This window comes from Hemibagrus wyckioides, linkage group LG16 (assembly GCF_019097595.1).
Source record: "Hemibagrus wyckioides isolate EC202008001 linkage group LG16, SWU_Hwy_1.0, whole genome shotgun sequence".
Lineage (NCBI taxonomy): Eukaryota > Metazoa > Chordata > Actinopteri > Siluriformes > Bagridae > Hemibagrus > Hemibagrus wyckioides.
In genome coordinates this window covers 3062014-3081783 of record NC_080725.1, presented here as the reverse complement: position 1 = coordinate 3081783, position 19770 = coordinate 3062014, and the positions used below count along the sequence as shown (strand labels likewise).

The following is a 19770-nucleotide window of genomic DNA, read 5'->3' as shown; positions in this document are numbered from 1 at the left end:
CTCTAGAACTTTATTTTGACTTATGCCAACGTAGTTCTGACAGCTTTCAGATGCTAGCATCGATATCTCTTACCATAACGTAAAAGGTTAATGCTGGAGAACAGGTAATGACAAGACGGTCTCTCATCTACTTGTCTGTAATATAACAACTGAACCAGCAGAGTATCAGAAACACATTGTGAGTAATATTGACCTTGTGGCAATATAATTTAATCAGCAGATCCAAGGTCACTCATCACCACCTTCTGCTCTACATCAAACTCTCTAAGACATTTCAGGCCTCATTAAGACCCTGAAACAGCCTGAATATTATTGCCTTCATGGATTTTTTTCCCCCATCTCTTCTGCCTAAAGCTGTAAAGAATAACCCTTCACTACTGACCAGAACTTTCACTACTGAACTCTGACTTATATGTTTCTCTAACATCAGTCTGCCACCATACTGTCATTTGATTAAAGCGGTAATAAGCAAAACATTACAGCATCACTATTTTTTGATTGGGAAATCCAGTTGTGTGTTTTTGGAAAGATGTTTTTATAAAGTGATCTTCAGTTCAGTCATCATCATTATAAATAAAAACACAAAACACATTTTTCCTTGCCATATCTTAATTGAAGGGGTAAAGCATGGTGACTTTGCCTCACACCTCCAGGGTTGAGGGTCCAATTCCTGCCTCTGCCCTGTGTGTGGAGTTTACATGTTCCCTCTGTGCTTCAGGGGTTTCCTCTGGGTACGTCAGTTTCCTCCCCCAGCCCAAAGACACGCAAAGGCTGATTCGCATCTCTAAATTGTCCCCTGAATTGGTGTGTGAGTGTGTGTGATTGTGTCTAGGGTGTCCCTGACCTCCCTCACCTCATCTACCCTTAGTCCCCTAGGATAGGCTCCAGAAAATGGGTGGATCGATATCTTAATGGAATCAGTAGAGATGTGTACATTTTGGCACATGATACAAGGATAAGCAGTATATTACCCACTAAAATGCATTCATTAAATTCAACATTTTATAATGCATTGAATTTTCCATTCTGATTGGTTAGTCATTTTGTATAATAGTAGTCTGGCTGCAAGACAAATGGCATGTTTATATTAATGTGTTCATTGTTATGCATTAACACATCTATAATAATTCATTCAATAATTGCTATGGTTAAGCTCTCTGGGCTTAAGAGGAATAAACCATTTCGAGGAGTGCTGGTATAGGAAACTCCACAGTGGTGATGGCAAATGTTTCTTCTCAGAGTTGGCATCCTCAATCCTATCATTACTTCTTAGTTTTCCTAGCCTAACTCCTCAATTTAAATGAATCCAGAAATAATATTCATTTTTTAATTATTGTTCGTTTGGTGTTCTGTACATTCAACGTCAGTGAAAGTTGAAAACATGAACCATCCCTCTGAAGGCTTTGCTACCTGTATTGGCTAATTGGATGGAGCAAAATATTCACCAACAAGATGTGGAAACTCATTGAGAGTTTTCAAATTGGACAGGGCAAGACACTCCATGGAATACGGCCCTGACATTAGTCCCAGATTGAGAATTAATGCAGTTTATTTTTTTTCCCTAAATACATTCAAAATAAAAGATGTTTTGAAAAGAAATCTATTCTATTTAATTATGCAGGGATGCTTAAAAATCATTGGGCCAGCAAAGAAAGTCCATTTCTTTCTCTAACAGTTCATCTCTTGTTATGATCGGCACGTACATGATGGCTGATTGTGTGTTTATATTCATGTGGCTGGTGTGCTGGCACTGAGACTCGAGTACTCTGACAGAATCACTTATTCCATATCAGTGTCATGTTCACCCATGGGAAACAGTTCCTTAATCCAATGATGTTGGCTGCGCTGATCTTGCAATATGCATGAAGCATATGAAAACAGACTCGTGCATGTACATACACATGCACATTCATCCACAAAAGGCTTAATAAAGACTTAATAAAAGCTCTGAATATCAGGGATGAAAAACACAGATCCCTTTTGATTAGGAAGACATTAAATCTTAAGCTGCCAGAAAGTGGCGTTAAATCGCTCTCCTGTGGATCTCGGGCTTTGATGAAGTTTCCTGTGGATTTTGTAAAGTGCCCGTCTGGTTGCACCAAAGCCGATAATTAATGGAGTTCCTCTAATTGCCTGTGAAGGTGATTAGATCAGAAGCACAAGAACAGAAGAACTAGAAGAAGAACACTTCACATGCTTGTGATAACTAATGCAATCGTACAATACTTAAGCTTAAACAGTTGCCCCCCCCTCAGTCATAGTGCTTCATCAAAGCCATTGTCCACTTCGTTAAAGAAAAGCAGATGTTTTTAGGAAAAAAAAACAAAACAAAACGCTGTAAAGCTGTTGATTGAAGCTCAAACTGAGTACTGAGAAAAAAATACACAATGATATGATGATGTGGGCTTGACCTGTCATGTATGTATTTTAACCTGGCAGGAGACAGGTAAGGGGGTGCGTCCTGTTATGGAAGGAAGGGACACATTTTAGAGGCCGCCGCTTTCTTTATCCGTTTTTCTATATTCTGATGATCGTTCACGATAAAGAAATAAAGTCTACGAAACACGCAACTACTGCGATTCCACCGCGGAAATAAAAGGTCACAACAGCATGGAAAAATCTCTAGACTCTCAGGATTTAAGGGTGAAATGCATTTCTCCAGGGTTATGATATCTATTCCATTCAAGAGGCAAACAGTGGCAAATAAAAGCTGACAATGTGCTGCCTGATAATACAGTATATTCTAATCTGTATTCCCACAGCAGGAGTATGGGAAGAGTTTTTGTCTTTGCCGATGGTAATGATAGGGAAATGGGGTGAAATCTGACAAGCCATAATCATAAAAGTCACACCCATTTTTTTCTCCCTCATTAGCAAATGGCGTTCATTATGGAAAATTTGCTCCTTAAAATCCATTCACCATTGAACAGCCGCAGTTAGGAACCCGGCATAAATCGTACTACGATTGATAAAGTAATACCATCCTGATAATGGCCCATGAAAAGTTTGCTGTGCTCGGGTCTTACATGCTTGACACTTTTATGAATTGGGGATACATGGACAGCTCAGGCACAACCAATATGTGTGCAGTGGCCAGCTGGATGATTCAGCTGCAGCCAGCGTGCAGCCGGACACGCACCATACATTAGCTATCCAGGACATGAAGGAAGAAAACAGAACTAGCCGGTATAGACAGAGATAAACCAGAGTCACAGAGGAAAACACTTGCTTGAGGTTAAGACAAATGTGTAGTATTCTAATCCAGAATGTGCGAGGGTTTCAAATGAGCAGGAGCAGGTTTTATTTAAAAGACAAAACCTTCCACATTACACACCACAAATGATATAATCTTTTTTCTGCAGCAACCTGTGACCTAGCAAAGCTAAAAACCTATACATCTGCACATATGCTTGAAGATATAAGAATATAAGTCAAGGTTCCTGACTATCTAGCACAGAATATTTGCCTGATATTATATTGCATTTTTTGTTGTAACCACGGCACTACAGTAAACAATGTGAGCATTGATGTAGTCTCCAAAATGTTTCTAGTATTACTGCAAAGATAAAAAAAAAAAAATTCCTGCCAGTTTCTTATATTCAAGCATCTGTTTGCATTTTTCTGGCCCAGGAACTGGTGTCTCCACAGTTTATACAGAACTAGCCAGAACATTTTCTCTAAAAGTCACTCTGAAAGATATGGATTTTGAATGAAATATGTTGGGCTGCTCTGGGTGGGGTGGGGTTTTGGGCGGTTGATTTCAGGGAAAGTCCTGTCAATGTTTTAAACTGCAATACATTTGTTCGATGGCAACCGAGGAGTGTTAACATGACAAACTGCTCCCTTAACGCTTAGATAACAGCAAATGGAAATGCACAAATACACACCAGGATGTGGAATTTACAAGACTGCATGATTAAATGCAACTGAACCCTGGCAGATTAATTCCATTTCCTTTAGACTATGTTATGGAACAAAAAGGAACTAAAGTAGATTGAAATGATCCAAACAGCCCTTGAAGTTCCCCTAATCCCAATTCTAAGACTCCACAGTAAATGCCCCAAGCTGGGCATTCTTCATTAAGCCTTCATGTCACAGTAACCAATACTAACTGACATCTCAGCATCTACAGGGAAAAGTATTTGAGCTTCTCATTTTACAAGGCTGCCAGTCAAAACGGCAAAATATTGCCCCCTGCGCCTCAACAATACACCACCCACCCAGTGTGCTGGTGAGCAGCATTCTCCTGTCTGAAGGCAAACTAATTTTTTTTAGCTCAGCAGACAGCTATATGAATAAAGAAGCAGGGAGGGAGACAGGACTGTGCTGTATGAAATGGCGTTTGTGCGTCGGCTGTCTCTGTTTGACACGTTTCTCAGTGGGCCACGCGTGTGCGAGCAGTGTTTGCTGCTGCTACATTACAGAAACAGGATTTATTTAGCGCTGCGCTCGCTGCGTGACCTTGCTGCCTCAATCTGTGCCAACACACCTCTGTAAAAATGACCCTCTGATGGCTTAAATTCAATCAATCACCCTCAGGGCTACGGCAATGGAGGCTATTATTATTGCTGTAAATTACTTTACCATTGGTGAATTAGCACGGATCATCATTTAGCCTCCATTTGTATTCCGAGTGCGGCGAGCTGTACTGCTCCACACATCACAGAAGCGCCTCTCATCGCCCGGATGGGCCTCCCCAGACAAACATGCCTGCCAATTGATTGAAAGGTAGCGCTGTTAAACACACTGTCCACCAGTTCCCATGTGTCTCACACATCGAGAGATATGGCCCAAATTTAAAAGAAGAATCACCCCCACACTCACACATAGATATATGCACAGATGCACACACCACACATACTGAGCCACTGAGCCAGGAGAGATGGCAGGTGTTGCGGCTGATACCTTGCTGGACTGAGTGGAGTTGGTGAAGGAATTTCTTGCACCATTGGTTGAGGTGATGGTGTGTCACCAGTGGGACTGGTGTGTCATTCAAAATGCTGGCTTTGTTTCAGGCTTTCAAGCAGGGATTTAGAGCACAAACAACAACAACAACAAATAATAATAATAATAAAAAAAGAATACTGCCTGGATCATTCTGGCTTGTGGGTGCAAACGTGACAGAAAATTGGCCCATTAAAATATCACAATGGCCAAGATATTCTGCCTTTCTGTCCCTGTGGCTGATGATGAGTCCTGTGGAACAGCCACTCCAGCGTGTAAAGGACGCTAAAACCATTCCTTACATAAGCAGAGCGATTTTAAATCTACTGATTTCAGATTACAGTGCCTGAAGCCGCACAGGCGAAGTTCTTTTCTGGGTATGAGGTCAAGCAGAGCTCAGAAGCACCGAGTGCCTGCCTGTGGGTGGGTGTGTATGCACTGTATATATGAAATAGGCTTCAGCCGACTGACAATGGTATCAGAAATCTAAGCTACGGTGATTAAATTGGACAATTTAAATGCCATAAAATGTGTTTTCACACAGCAGATGACAAATCTATCTACCCTCCATCTGTCTTTCTCTGCTTCCCCATACGAAAGGTCAGAACTGCCACAGATTTTTATACAACAGGAGAAAAATCGAATACATCTCTCACGTGGTAACCATAGTGACAGAAATGTTGTAGCTAGCCCTTGACAAAAGCGTGTTGTTATTTTAAATCTATTTTACATACAGGTATAACCTTTTTATCTAATTTTTTTTCTATGTATTTATTTGATGCTACAATATTTACAGTATATTGACGATTTTTAGTCTAAAACAAATCCTATACCTCTTGTTAAGCAGAAAGTGCTAGTGTGAAATGTATCTGATGATGTGACATGTTTTATTGAGGTATTCGGTCAATGTGACTCAGTACTGTTTGCTTTTGCTTCGACTCAGTGTCTATGACCTCATACACGGAATCCCCCAAGGTCCTCTTCTTGGCCCTCTTCTTTTTCTGGTCTATTTGCTTCTCAATAGCAACCTTGTTTGTCTCAGTTTCCTCTGTTATGACCATGACACAATTTATATTACTACCCGCCCTTCTACAGTCACATAAAGGTCTGGATGTACCTTAAAATTCTCAAACTAAATATTTCTATAATACAAATTCTATTTTAATAAAGTGTGACCACAGATTAATATACTGAAGCCATTACTTATACTTCTCATGGACACAACGTTAAGCTGCTTGTGTGAGAAAGTTGCCGTAATACAATAATTTGTGCCCTTGCGAACATAATCCAAGATCCTTGAAGAAATACTTCACTCATGGCAACCACTGTATTTTAAGATGATTGAGACAGAATAATCAATCGAATTAGACCATTCTGGCTACAAGAACCTGAGAATGGAGATGATTGATCATATTACACTTACTTTAATCTTGGAATGGTGCATGAGACATCGGCTATACCATTATCCCGAATTACTTTAAGGAAAAATAGAATTTTCCCCCATTTCTACCCAATAACTGGAGGCCAAATATTAAGATTTGGGAGTAAGATGAGTGTGAATAGTATAACTTGAGCTTTGTGTGTGGACTCTAATATTAAATCATTGCCTTAATATGTAAAATCATTACATTCTGACCACACCCTATTAAAAAAATTACCACAGCACCCGGCTCCATGGAAATCCTACTCGTCTGTGCCGACACTTTTACGAACAACATTTCTGATTTAAACACTGACAACCCACTAAAGCTGTTTGGAACCAAGGTGCAATTTTTGATGCATAATTACTTTTGGAAGGCATATAAATTGCTTAGTGAAATCTGCATGATTTTTCACCTCGGGAATATTGCGCTTGTCACCTTTTCAAGGTTCATTCATAACTTCTCGCCTGAACTACTGCAATGCCCTTTCATTCATTTCATTACATTCATTTTGGAATTCTTCTTCTGACCTTTAAAGCACGTCGTAAGCATGCTCCTCTGTATTTGACTGAAGTACTCCATTTGTATACACCCTCAGATCCTTCAGCCATACTCTGAATCTCTGGTATTCTCTCCTATAGAGCATATGCCACATCCTCTTCTTATCTTCCACGTCTTATCTTTCACTCTCATGCCGTCTTGAGTACATTATGAGTAAAATGTTTTTTTTCCCTGTAATTTGTACTGTTGTAATACGTGAACAGTGCTTTTTAATTGTTATCTTTATTTCTGCTTACAGATTTGTAAAGTGACCCAGGGCTTGGCATTAGGTGCTACATACTGTACATTATGTAGTGTTCTGGGAAAACACTTCACCACATGGTACTGCCTAGAGCTACATTTATTATCTAATCTATGTATGGAAAAGACTGTGTTATGCGATAGAATGATAGTTGTATAAAAGGAAATTAAATAGAGTTATTACTTTGATTTTTTTTTAATCCACATCAGTCTCATCTTCTATGTGTGACTTAGCTATCCAAATACTTCAACAAACCCCGTGGCAGGAATCAGCTGCAGCGCTACAGCACTCACTTCTGTAATGTTTTGTGTTCCTTGTGTCCTTCATGTCCTTTTTGCTTGCAACTTGTATGATTTTAACCCTTTCATTAGTTTGTTCATTTTATTTATTGAGTTTGTTCATCATGAGTTTGTCCCTCGTGTGTCTTCTGTGTGTCAGAAAGCCCAGTTTCAAGTCACCAGCAGTCAACAGTGGTACACTATATTGCCAAAAGTTTTGGGACACCCCCCCAAATCATTGAATTCAGGTGTTGTTTTCAGGGTTTGGGCTCGGCCCCTTAGTTCCAGTGAAAGGAACTCCTAATGCTTCAGCTTCATACCAAGACATTTTGGACAATTTCATGCTCCCAACTTTGTGGGAACAGTTTGGGGATGACCCCTTCCTGTTCCAACATGACTGCACACCAGTGCACAAAGCAAGCTCCATAAAGACATGGATGAGTGAGTTTGGTGTGGAGGAACTTGACTGGCCTGCACAGAGTCCTGACCTCAACCCCATAGAACACCTTTGGTATGAATTAGAGCGGAGACTGTGAGCCAGACCTTCTCGTCCAACATCAGTGCCTGACCTCACAAATGCGCTTCTAGAGGAATGGTCAAAAATTCCTAAACATAAACACACTCCTAGAAATTGTGGAAAGCCTTCCCAGAAGATCTGAAGCTGTTTTAGCTGCAAAGGGCGGGACAACTCCAAATTACATTCATGTGCATGTACAGGCAGATGTCCCAAAACTTTTGGCAATGTAGTGTTGGACTACTGATCAGCAGGTTGTAGGTTTGAATCCCAGGTCCTCCAAGCTATTACTGCTGGGCCCCTGAGCAAGGCCGTTAAACCTCAGTTGGATAAAATGTAAGCTGCCAAATGCTGTAAATTTAATGATATATTAAAACAGACAGTAGTCAGTAGTATTTCTGTCTTTACCTAGCCTACTAGGGGCAATGAATTCATAGTAAACTTAAAAAAAAAAAAACATGGTTTGTTTTTATTCACACAAATGTTTATAACTTTATTTAAATATCAAACCCATTTCATTTGGTCATACTGGTCGAAAATGTCAGATAGCTCGGTGAGAATGGAACACCAGGGTACTGGTTAAAAAACATTTTAACCTGGCCTGGCATCCTCTCAGCTCCTTCCTACATGACACAATGTTGTTTTTTTGTGCAAGTAAAGCACACTTAGCTAGTAAAATTTTAGACATCTCACTAGATGCATTCACCACTTTGTGTGTTAAACTGGCTTCTAACCCAAGTGTGGTTTTTGCAGGCAGACATCCAAAGACAAGAGTTGAATGTAACCTAAATAAAAACATTTCCATGTCCTTTTGCCCCACAGGCAGCTCTGATGTGTTAGCTAGTGTGGGATGCTGGGACTTGATTTTTAGCTGTGCTTCATATCAAAGTAATAAAAAAAAACCTGGCTCTATAAATGCCTTCCTTGACTTTTGTTTCTATTACAAACATACTGTACACACACACACACACACACACACACCATGCCCCGGTTTTTTTTTTTTTTGCAGTAATTTCTTCTCTGGCTGATGAATATTCATAGGCAATATTAAATCAAAATCATTACAGCTTTGCTCACTCATGTTCTGCTTGCTTGAGAGAAGGTTTCAAACAGTGAATATTATCAAAGCATTAACAACAACAACAACAACAACAAAAAAAAACCTACTACGTTTTGTCTAGATTATTCATAACTGTGAATTCTGCCATTTGAGAAATATAGTATGGAATAAAATTCACTCCAGGGTTACAAATAAAATGTCATAAAGAAAAGCAAATCGAAAAGAAATCATCCAGCATCGTGGGCAAACTTAAACTTATCTCGTGAAAAGTAAGTCTAATCACAGTGATAAAGCACCTCTACTGAATCCCAGTGTGGCATCAGCTTTGAGAAACGTTCACCCTAGTGCTCATCCTTAAGGCAAGAAAAGGTAGGTGAGGAAAAAAAAAAAAAAAAGCAATGCAGATGCGGAGGAAGTCGGCCGTGAATTTCAACTCCTTCCCCTTAATAATGCCCCGTCTTTGTTTCAGGAAAAGCATTTGCCTTGGGGAGAGTAAGTGATATTTCTCGGCAGTGTGTTCTTTTTGAACGGAGAGACTCGGGAAGAGACGGTGGTAATGAGGAACCTCCTCCAACACAACCTGTGAAAGTCTCCATTCCATAACTCTATGCTAATCCTAAACTCTTATTACTTTAAACTACATCGTGTTCAAGACAATACTCAGAGCTGTGTGAGCATAAGGCTGAGCTTCCATTTACTGAACACTAGAAGAAAGTAAAGTGTCTCTCTCTCTCACTTTTTGTCCTTCATGGATTGATGGCAAGGGCTGAGACCTGCTATAAAATGGTGTCTTAATTTCTTGGGTTTAGCCTCAGGCCACCCTCCTTCCCCAGGCTGCAGTCTGCTTTATGGTTTCGGTGAAGCAGGGACGTCCTCGGGATGCTGTGAGATTTATGACAAGCCTGTGTTTTGGGGCATTTTGAAATAAGCTCCTTTTTAAAACCAGTCATAAAAATTAATATTACACTCTATATACTGTAATATCTGCTATGCCTTATGGGTAGCAGTAAAAAAAAAAAAAATTAGCTTTGGAAATCAGTCAGACATTTTTTATTTTCCAAAAAGTAAACTTTCCTTTCTTCGAAGGGTAAATAGTTACCAAATTTAGATTTTCCCCAACTTTCAAGAATCATCTCCATCTCAAGTCAGGCACGACAAATTTCAAATGCATCAAAGGCTTAACTAATAGATTTGAGAGCAGGATTCAGAGCGCAGCACCGAGCAGAACAGCATGATGGATACAGCTGAATAATAAATCTGCTGGCTGCCGGAGTTTCATACTCACAAGACTGCACCGTGATTACATTCGGACACCGGCCTGACCTCTTCTCCTTTGGACAGTGGAACAGCAAGAAATATCCCTTAATATATGCCGATAAATCTGCTCTGATTTATCAAGTACAGGAGCTTACTAAGCTGTAAGGGTGGGCTAACCCCTAGATTCAATCAAAACCTGTAATAAAATCTTATCACATTTTAGAGAATTTCAAGGAAACCATAAAATAACCATGAATAACAAAGCGTAAAGCAATTTTGTCGGAACATCAGTATCAGATTTATTATATAGCGATAGTGCCGGTACTGTGAAGGACAGCAATAAGGTTATTTGGGTTTTTTTTTTTTTTTCATAATAAATATATAACTGGAGATGATTGTCAGTTTGCTGCAGATTTCTATAATCAGTAACAGCCTTTGTGGACTAACGATACAAGAGATGAGAGCGGTGCAGAGTAGAGTGGAACTGTGCTCTGGTAAACAGAACACTTTAGGCCACTCACACACACACTAGTGATGGAGAAATGGCCTGCCACTCACAGTGCCTCAGCCCAACTGAGTGTAGGAGGAATTGTTTTTTAATAAGCGTCGCAATACCGAGAACAGCGAGAAAGACAGCGGAGTGAGACAGGACAGGTCTGTGAGTGAGCAGGAGAGACGGATTCACTAGCACTGAATCACTGCCTGTGAGACGCATGTACGCTTTAAATTATTCATGCATTTCCACATAAACATATATCTAATACACACTATAAATATCAGACCTACTCTGCTGCAAGGGCCAATATTTCACGCAAATACGATCCATTATTCATAAACTATTAAACTGCACCGCCTTTTTTTTCTTTTCACAGAACATGCACCGTAAAGTTTCCGAGTCCTGCTAAAATACGATTCGACAAATCAACAACATATGATTTGGACATTTATGTCCTTGAGAACCAATCCATAATTTCATGCAACTCCAGTTGCGTAAAGCGAATGCTGATTAAAACATAAAAAAACACGAGAGTTTAAAATTCATAAAGAGTAACAGGTTGTTGACAACAATTTCATTCTTCGGTACCTTACATCCATCCCGTCAACATAAGAGAAATGTGTTAGAAATAGATGTGGGAAAAGTGCCAAAAACCCAGCAAAAGCATCAACACCGTCCCACAGCAGGTGTGTGCAGTGTCTCACCACTGCGTAGGCACCATGCATACACAATCATCCACATTTTACATATTAAACATGACGAGACAGACAGAGAGAGGGAGAGAGAGAGAGAGAGAGAGAGAGAGAGAGAGAAAATGACCAGAACAAGACAGAAAAAGAAAAAAGGTCTTATGGGTGATTAGAGTAATGGGCAGAGATAAGGGTGAGATGAGAAGAGTCCTTCAAAGAGATAGAGGACAGACAGAAAGAGAGACAGAGAGAGTGAGAAAAGACTTGTTGACATGTCGTGTTTTAATTGGGTCAGTGTAATGGTCAGGAGAGGTCAGACAGAGAATCTAGGTTAGCTGCATGAGTAACTCTCTTCAGGCTGGCCACAATTCTCTGGTGTGTCAAAATCCTAGTCTTACTGGATGAACTCACGGTGCACCTGACTGATATATTGTACAGATTTCTATAATCAGATCTTGTACAGGATATGTAGAGTTGAACCATTTCTACTGTTAAAAAATAAATAAAAAAATAAAAATAAAATAAAACTCATACAATGTGGAGAATTAAGAATAATAACAGACAGTTATCGACTTGTTCACGTTAATCCAGACAGATCTGATTAAAAAAAGTTCCGAAAAAATTCTCACATCCATGTACTATGCACGAGTGAAAAAAGTAAAAACGTGTGGCTTTATCCTGCGTCATTTCTGTCAGCCTTTTATTTCCTGTTCTGTCTTTTTGGCTTGTTTTGGAAATTTCGACGAAAAGCAATCGCAAGCGATCTGAAGGTTCTACAAAGTGACATTAATCTTTAATATCTGTATCAACCCGGATAGCAGACACAACAACTGCAGGACAACATCGTCCACCATCTTGTTTGTTTTGAATCGGACAGGTCGTCTGAATGGTTTCCATTTTCTCATGAAAGCGACATTTTCAACTTTATCAACTTTGGAGAGTGTTCCTGAAAAGTTCCACTTCCTCTTAGAGTGAACGAAAGGCCAAAATGTAGAGAAGAGATGCTGGATTCATGTGGACATGTTATCTCATTGGTTCCCAGTGCAACCGTGACCTGTTTATCTGCTATCCTGTAAATTTACTTATATAATCTTATTAACATTTCAAAATAGAAGATTAAATATACCAAATGCAATTGTGTGTTGCATTCATGACCTCAACAGCCTCAATGCATCTTCGAGCTATACTGGGATAAACACCATTCTTCCCAAACATATCCCCTCAGCAGGTATTCTGGTGGAAGGTGAAGGTAGTTATAAGTAATGCTAATGCCCTGAGGCTACAGCGTATGATTTACATCATTTTGGTTCTCAGTAAACCATTCAGTGAGCCCTCGTTCCCTGCGTACAGGGGCGGAGTCATCCTCTAAAAACACCACTCCCATCAGGATAATAATCACAGGCTGGAGGTGATCAGTGATTTCTTAGCGACTCTGCCAGGAAAGAGCAAGATGTCTCTCTGAGCATAAAAGAACATCTGGGTTTTTTTCCCCCCTGTAATTTGTCACCCTTCTCTAATTCCTTTTAGCCTCAACAAACACATCAGCTTTCATAAGCGCATGCTTGAAGTAATTGAATTTGGTCATGTGACCAATTATACAACACGCATAAAATGTTTAGATGAATGCAAGCCTATAATTTAATGTGAAGCTAATATTCAATAAAAAACAAACAAAAAAATCACTCATAACTATAAACAGGGGGATAAAATTCCTCATCCTTGTGAGATGTACGTTCCTTACACTTGTAACTACATACTTGCGGTTATAGAACAGATCATTGTAATTAAGTTCTGTAACACAGAGATCCTTTGCATTTTTGCTCTGCAAAGCATTTCTACAGATAAATCCAGGCTAATATTTTCTGCGAAATTAATTTATGTATTAAAAGAAAACGTCCTGTAGTCAATGGCTTGTGTTAAAAATGTAATACGCATTTGCTTCACTTTCTTCAGTTCAGAGTCTATGGTGTTTGGCAAAAGTGACAGCACTAAGTGCGACTGCAAACAAAACATAATGACTAATACTAGCATTAAAATGTGATGCTATTCAGGCACGTTAGTTCCTTATCTGAAACTTCGTATGCAAGGAATTTTTATTTAATCTTTCTGAATAAAACGTTCCTGCTTTAAGGTGTAGAACTAAATAATTAGTCACGCGTAGGAAAGTCACCATGTCACATCGTAAACCAAAGTCCAATTCAGATAAGCACTAGTCTATACTTAAATCTGACCCTAGAGCAAAGACAGTAAACCAGGCTTTTGTATTTTCTTCTTAACTCTATAGCTTTTTAATGCAATAAAAAAAAAGACAAAGAAAGTGCTGTCGATACTGACATGTGTGGAATGAACTGAGTGAATCAGTAGGGAGCTGCAGGCACAGTGTCACTCTCTGCTGTTCTTGCTCGTCTTTGTTTTCTCATGACGTGGAACTTGCATTAAAAGTCGATGACTATTTTGGGAAAGAAAAATGTCACATTTCTCAATGTTGCAAACACTTGGAAACAACACCTCCTCAAACTTCTGTAATATCACACTCTAGTGAGCTCTTTTAATGAAAACATAACAAATGCGTAGTATTTTCCTTCTTCTTCTTTTTTCTTTTAGCAACTAATTAAGGTATAACCTTACACGGTAACCTGGGCTCCTGGTATTAACTGAATGGTGATATCTCAGACAGCTGCAGTTTGACTAGGAAAGAAAAAAATAAAAACGAGATGAAAGGGGAGCGAAGGGAGAAGTACACCGACCTCCTATTGCGTTCATCACTTATCCTCTTTAACACACACTTACACAGGCCATAAATAGTAAAAGATGATTTAATGATGACATTGGAGGATAATGTGTCGTCTGGGGGAGGAGAGCAAAGTGGAATGGATTGGCTCAATAAGAGGCTGTCATACACTGCTGACACACACATTATTGAAACTGATTCGAGGTGACCATTTTTAGGGTAATGCTTTCCTCTTTCCTCCTAAAAGGGCACAACTGACTCAGACTCAGAAATGTTTGCTTCTCAGCAATATGAGAAATTTCTAAGTATCTAAAAAAGGATATTCTGAATAACTTTAGAGCATCAGTATGATAATTACAGTTCATTTGAGGTCGACTGTGAGCCCATATATATATATATATATATATATATATATATATATATATGTATATATATATATATAGGTGAGCCCATAAAAAAATATTCTTTGATTGTAAAAACACAATCCCTCTGCAATCCCCGTGCATGCCCACATTTAGCATGGATCTCAATTCCCATCCTGATGAGTGATAGAATAAGGACAAAAACAGGATACTTAGGGGAGCTTGGAGTCAATTTCAGGCGTTTTCACAAATGCAGCAGAGAGAAACATCAAAGCCGTTTTATATTCATCTGAGTATTCCTTACACCATGCATAAAAGTGAAGGGATGTTATTCCAAAAAGCTGCAAATTAAAACTCTTGTCGCAGCAAATGACTCTCAGGTTTAAGCCATTAAGCATAAGTCTTCTCTTAAGGCTTGCCTGCCTTCAGCCCTAGAACAAACAGCGGTGACAGAAGTAAGCCATAATCAATACCGTCTCAGACATAAGGCTACGGATGAGGTTCATTCAATACCATTAACAAATAACCTGGCAACGAGAACCATTATGCACTGAAAACTAAAAATGGATAACCGGAATTGATGGCTGCGCTAATGCCATGTTCTATTTCCCTTCAGAGCCTCCCCTGTCCCTCTAATTGCTTTAATATATGGAGAAGGTGTGTGGTCTGATCAGTCATGCTTATCAGAGGGTCAGCAGGGCTCTCCTTGTTCCCCAATAGAGCCAGATAAACCACAGATAAATGAGCGAATAACTGGGGCCATTTTATCCAAGGATTAATTAGAATTTACCACACAAAAGCCATGTTAAATCTGATATACAGCAACTGTTTAGGTTCTTAAGAAACATTTCTAGTAATTAATCTAAACCAGGCTTCAGCATATTTTTGCCCATGCACATATAAATTCCCTGCTAGCTCATTAACCCCAGAAGAAGAATAGATGTACATTAAGCGAGCAAGCAAGTGACATTACAATAGCATGCGAGAAATGTGAACCTGCTGAATATGCAACTATGGACACGTATATGTCTAATGATATATTTTTCTGAAGATGACATGTACCTGGGTATGTGGGCTGAGTTGTAATTACACTCTGAGTTGTAGCAGGTTGACATAATTGGACCATGTGGTGTAGTACAGTAGGTTGACAAGTGACTGGACTCTGCGGTGTAGTAAATTGACATGGGATTGAACCCTGTGATGTGTAATAGGTTGAGGTCTGTTCAGGCTTGTGATGTAGTAGGGTGACATGATTAGTCACTGTGTTGTGTCAGGCTGGCATGTGATTGGACTCCGTGGTGTAGAAAGTTGAGATGTGATTGGACACTGTGGTGTAACAGAGTGACGTGACTTTGTGGTGTAATAGGTTGACAGGTAATTGGATTTATGATGTAGTATGGTGCTTTGGTTGAAATGTGATTGAACAGTGTGGTGAAGTAGGTTGACATGATTAGACACTGTGTTGTGTTAGGCTGACATGAGATTGGATTACGTGGTCTAATAGGTTGACATGTGATTGGATTTGTGATATAAATGTGATCGAATATGGTGGTGAAGTAGGTTTACATGTGTTATGCGTGCACGTGATTGGATTTGCGATGTAGTAGAGTGACAGTGTTTAGATGTGATTGGACACTGTAGTGCCGTAGGTTGAGATGTGATTGGACACTGTAGTGCCGTAGGTTGAGATGTGATTGGACATTGTAGTGCCGTAGGTTGAGATGTGATTGGACATTGTAGTGCAGTAGGTTGAGATGTGATTGGACACTGTAGTGCCGTAGGTTGAGATGTGATTGGACACTGTAGTGCAGTAGGTTGAGATGTAATTGGACACTGTAGTGCAGTAGGTTGAGATGTGATTGGACACTGTAGTGCAGTAGGTTGAGATGTGATTGGACACTGTAGTGCAGTAGGTTGAGATGTGATTGGACACTGTAGTGCAGTAGGTTGAGGTATGATTGGACACTGTAGTGTAGTAAGTTGAGGTGTGATTGGACTCTATATTGTAGTAGGGTGAGGACTCATTGCCTTATAAGTTGACAGATGATTGGACTCTGTGCCTTTAAAGGTTGTGATGTGTCCAGACTCTGTGGTGTAGCAGGTCATCATGTGATTGGACTATGTGGTGTAGTAGATTGACATGTGATTGGACTCTGTAGTGGAGTCAGCTGAAATGTGATAAGACCATGTGGCATAGTGAGCCAAGATGTCAGCAGTCTGTGTGGTGCTGTGGGCTGGGTGATATAAAGCCATACTGCATCTCAGTGGGAGATCAACAGTGTCAACCTGTGGGTATTTACACCACATATGGGCTTCTCTTCATCACATAAGGCCCAGATATAGTCCATAGAGACTTTCATAATCTTATTTCTAAAATCAAAATATTCAAAATACTATGCATCATTACACAAATATCAGATGTTTAACTTTTTGAGGTTTTAAATGTGAACTCTATTAGGACACATCATAAACTGATCTCATTTTCTCTCACACTCCTTTCAACCTCATTAAAATAATGCATAAATACACAAAAGCCATTTTTGTTCTAACTTCTCCCATGACAGTATGCATAACATTCGATATCTTTTTCTTGTTTATGCTTTATTTTGATGCAAGCATCCATATGCTGATCCCTGACCAAAACCAGGAAAAAATAAAAAGATGTAAGACCCCGTTTAAGGTGAGATAAACCATATTAAATTTCAGTGCACAGGAACGTTAATAACCAAAAAGAATTAACAATTTTTTTTATTATTATTATTAAAGTGAGAATAAATAAAATCAGTAATGACTGATTAGAGGATTTAGTCCAGAAACAGACCTCTTACTGGTAGGACTAAAGCCAGGAGTATCAGCTCAGATGGATGCGTTTTAATTAAACTAGAGTGACACTGAGCAAATCTTATGACCTCATAAAAATCACAAGCCCACACTAAGATAATGAATGCAGCTGATATAATTCCCCCCATATTGTTTATTTGGACAATTAGAAGCTACTATGGTTCATACACCATTATTTTAAACTTAGTCAGTGGGAGTTGCTTTAATATCTAATAAATTGGCCAGCAGAGAGAATAAAGACTAGCAGGCTGTGTTTTTTGCCTGGTTTATTGTTTAGACTATGTTTTCAGTGATAGCGACGTGGGTGGGTTGTTCCCACTCTAATTTAACACTGTAATGTCATAGGGGACAGTTTCATTTGCCTTTTAGGGGACTGGCACAGACTCCTACTTGCTATGTCAGCTCATCTAAACTAAAGAAGTGGGAGGATTATAATATACATGCATATAAGTCTTGAAAAAGAGGGCTTCTTTTTGTTCTGGGTCTGCTATTGGTAAAAGTTCTTTTTTATATTACAAAATGTTTAGAACTGTCCAGTTCTTTAATAGAAAATCCATCATTAGCCTCAAGGAGTTATTGGATGACTAGTCTTTCTATGTTAGATTTTTACAGTTATTATAGTATGTATATTTTTACAGTACTTACACTATATTGCCAAAAGTTTTGGGACACCCCTCCAGATCATTGAGTTCAGGTGTTGTTTTTCAGGGGTTGGGCTCGGCCCCTTAGTTCCAGAGAAAGGAACTCTTAATGCTTCAGCTTCATACCAAGACATTTTGCACAATTTCATGCTCCCAACTTTGTGGGAACAGTTTGGGGATGACCCCTTCCTGTTCCAACATGACTGCACACCAGTGCACAAAGCAAGGTCCATAAAGACATGGATGAGTGAGTTTGGTGTGGAGGAACTTGACTGGCCTGCACAGAGTCCTGACCTCAACCCCACAGAACACCTTTGGGATGAATTAGAGTGGAGACTGTGAACCAGGCCTTCTCATACAGCATCAGTGCCTGACCTCAGAAATGCGCTTCTAGAGGAATGGTCAAAAATTCCCATAAACACACTCCTAAACCTTGTATTTGGGAATGAAAAAAATCCTTGATCCCTGATATAAACAGTACACATATACAGACATATACAGCTTGCAATGCAATAACCGGGGCCTTGGGTTACAGATCTGAAAAGCTTCTCACACATGACAACTACATTTGTAGTGACTGATGTTGAGAAAGGTTACAGACTTCTGCTCAAGGCTAATCAGTTTCCCATCTAAGATTCATGTCTTTAGTTGGGAAATTAAGACATGGAATGGGCTAATTCTGTGCCTTGTAAGTAGTGATTTACACATTGTAATAACACTATTTTCCACCTCAACATGTCTGACAAAGGGGAAAAAACATGGATCCATGACAGCATGTCTTTTAATGCTGGTAAAAAAAAAGTACTTTAAGAGCACTTTGAGAGTAAGTGACAGGCCTGAGTCACTACTGGTAGTGTTTTGTATGCTTTAGTGAGCTTCAAACATTCACACAGCATCTTGGATTGAAATTGCAGTACAGCTACAACAGTGAGTAGTGTTAGCTAACTGGTTAATGTTAGCAATGACACCATGATGATGATGATTACCTTCTCAGAACGGTGATTAGTGTGTTCACTGTTACAGATTGTCTCTGTATTTTAACTGATCTAAAGCTAATAAACTAATTTAAAAGCAGAGAAATTACATTTTACACTGTATGCAGCCATGTAGGTTTAGTATTTGACAAACATTTTTTTTAAAAAAAAGAGCATTTTCTGTGGCTTTTCCTGGTTGCAAGCAGGGAACTGCAAGTTGCAACTTCGCCTTGAGAACTCTTAGCATAATTATGCATCGTGAGTAGCAGCATTGGACTAATTTCATGAGCTCTGTGACACTCTTTTTGACTCCTACTTCTTTTCCGTCTGCTCAAATGCATCTCCTCTATTCCTCTCTCCCACCATCCTTTCCTCCCTCCCTCCCTCCCTCCCTCCTCCTCCCTCCACTTTCTATTCCTGCTTGAATGTTGGGCTCAAAAGTGGAGCAGCAAAAGAGGAACACAATGAAGCGAGAGCCTGGGAGCCTCAGTGGGACTTGCTCAAATGTTCACTGGCAAGATAAAAGCAGTTATTGTAGGGCCGCCAAAAGCAAAAAAGCAAGCCAGAATCTAATGAAGAGAACAGGAAGGACATCATAATATACTAGTGAGGCAGGTCAGCTGAACAATAGTGGGAGAGAAAGAAATGGAGGTTGGGAACACTAATGCGAACTAAAGCCAGGTAGTTCTTGCTGAGCGGATGGGAAGCCGAGGAACATATGGGTGGATTGTGCCAGTCTCTTCTCTTACATTACATTAAA

General features: G+C 39.5%; 1 protein-coding gene across 3 annotated transcripts in view; it reads right to left on the bottom strand.

The window, feature by feature from the left end:
* Positions 1-19770, bottom strand: part of cadm2a (cell adhesion molecule 2a) — a 357471-nt gene that overhangs the window by 43999 nt on the left and 293702 nt on the right. The gene's annotated exons all lie outside the window — the stretch shown is intronic.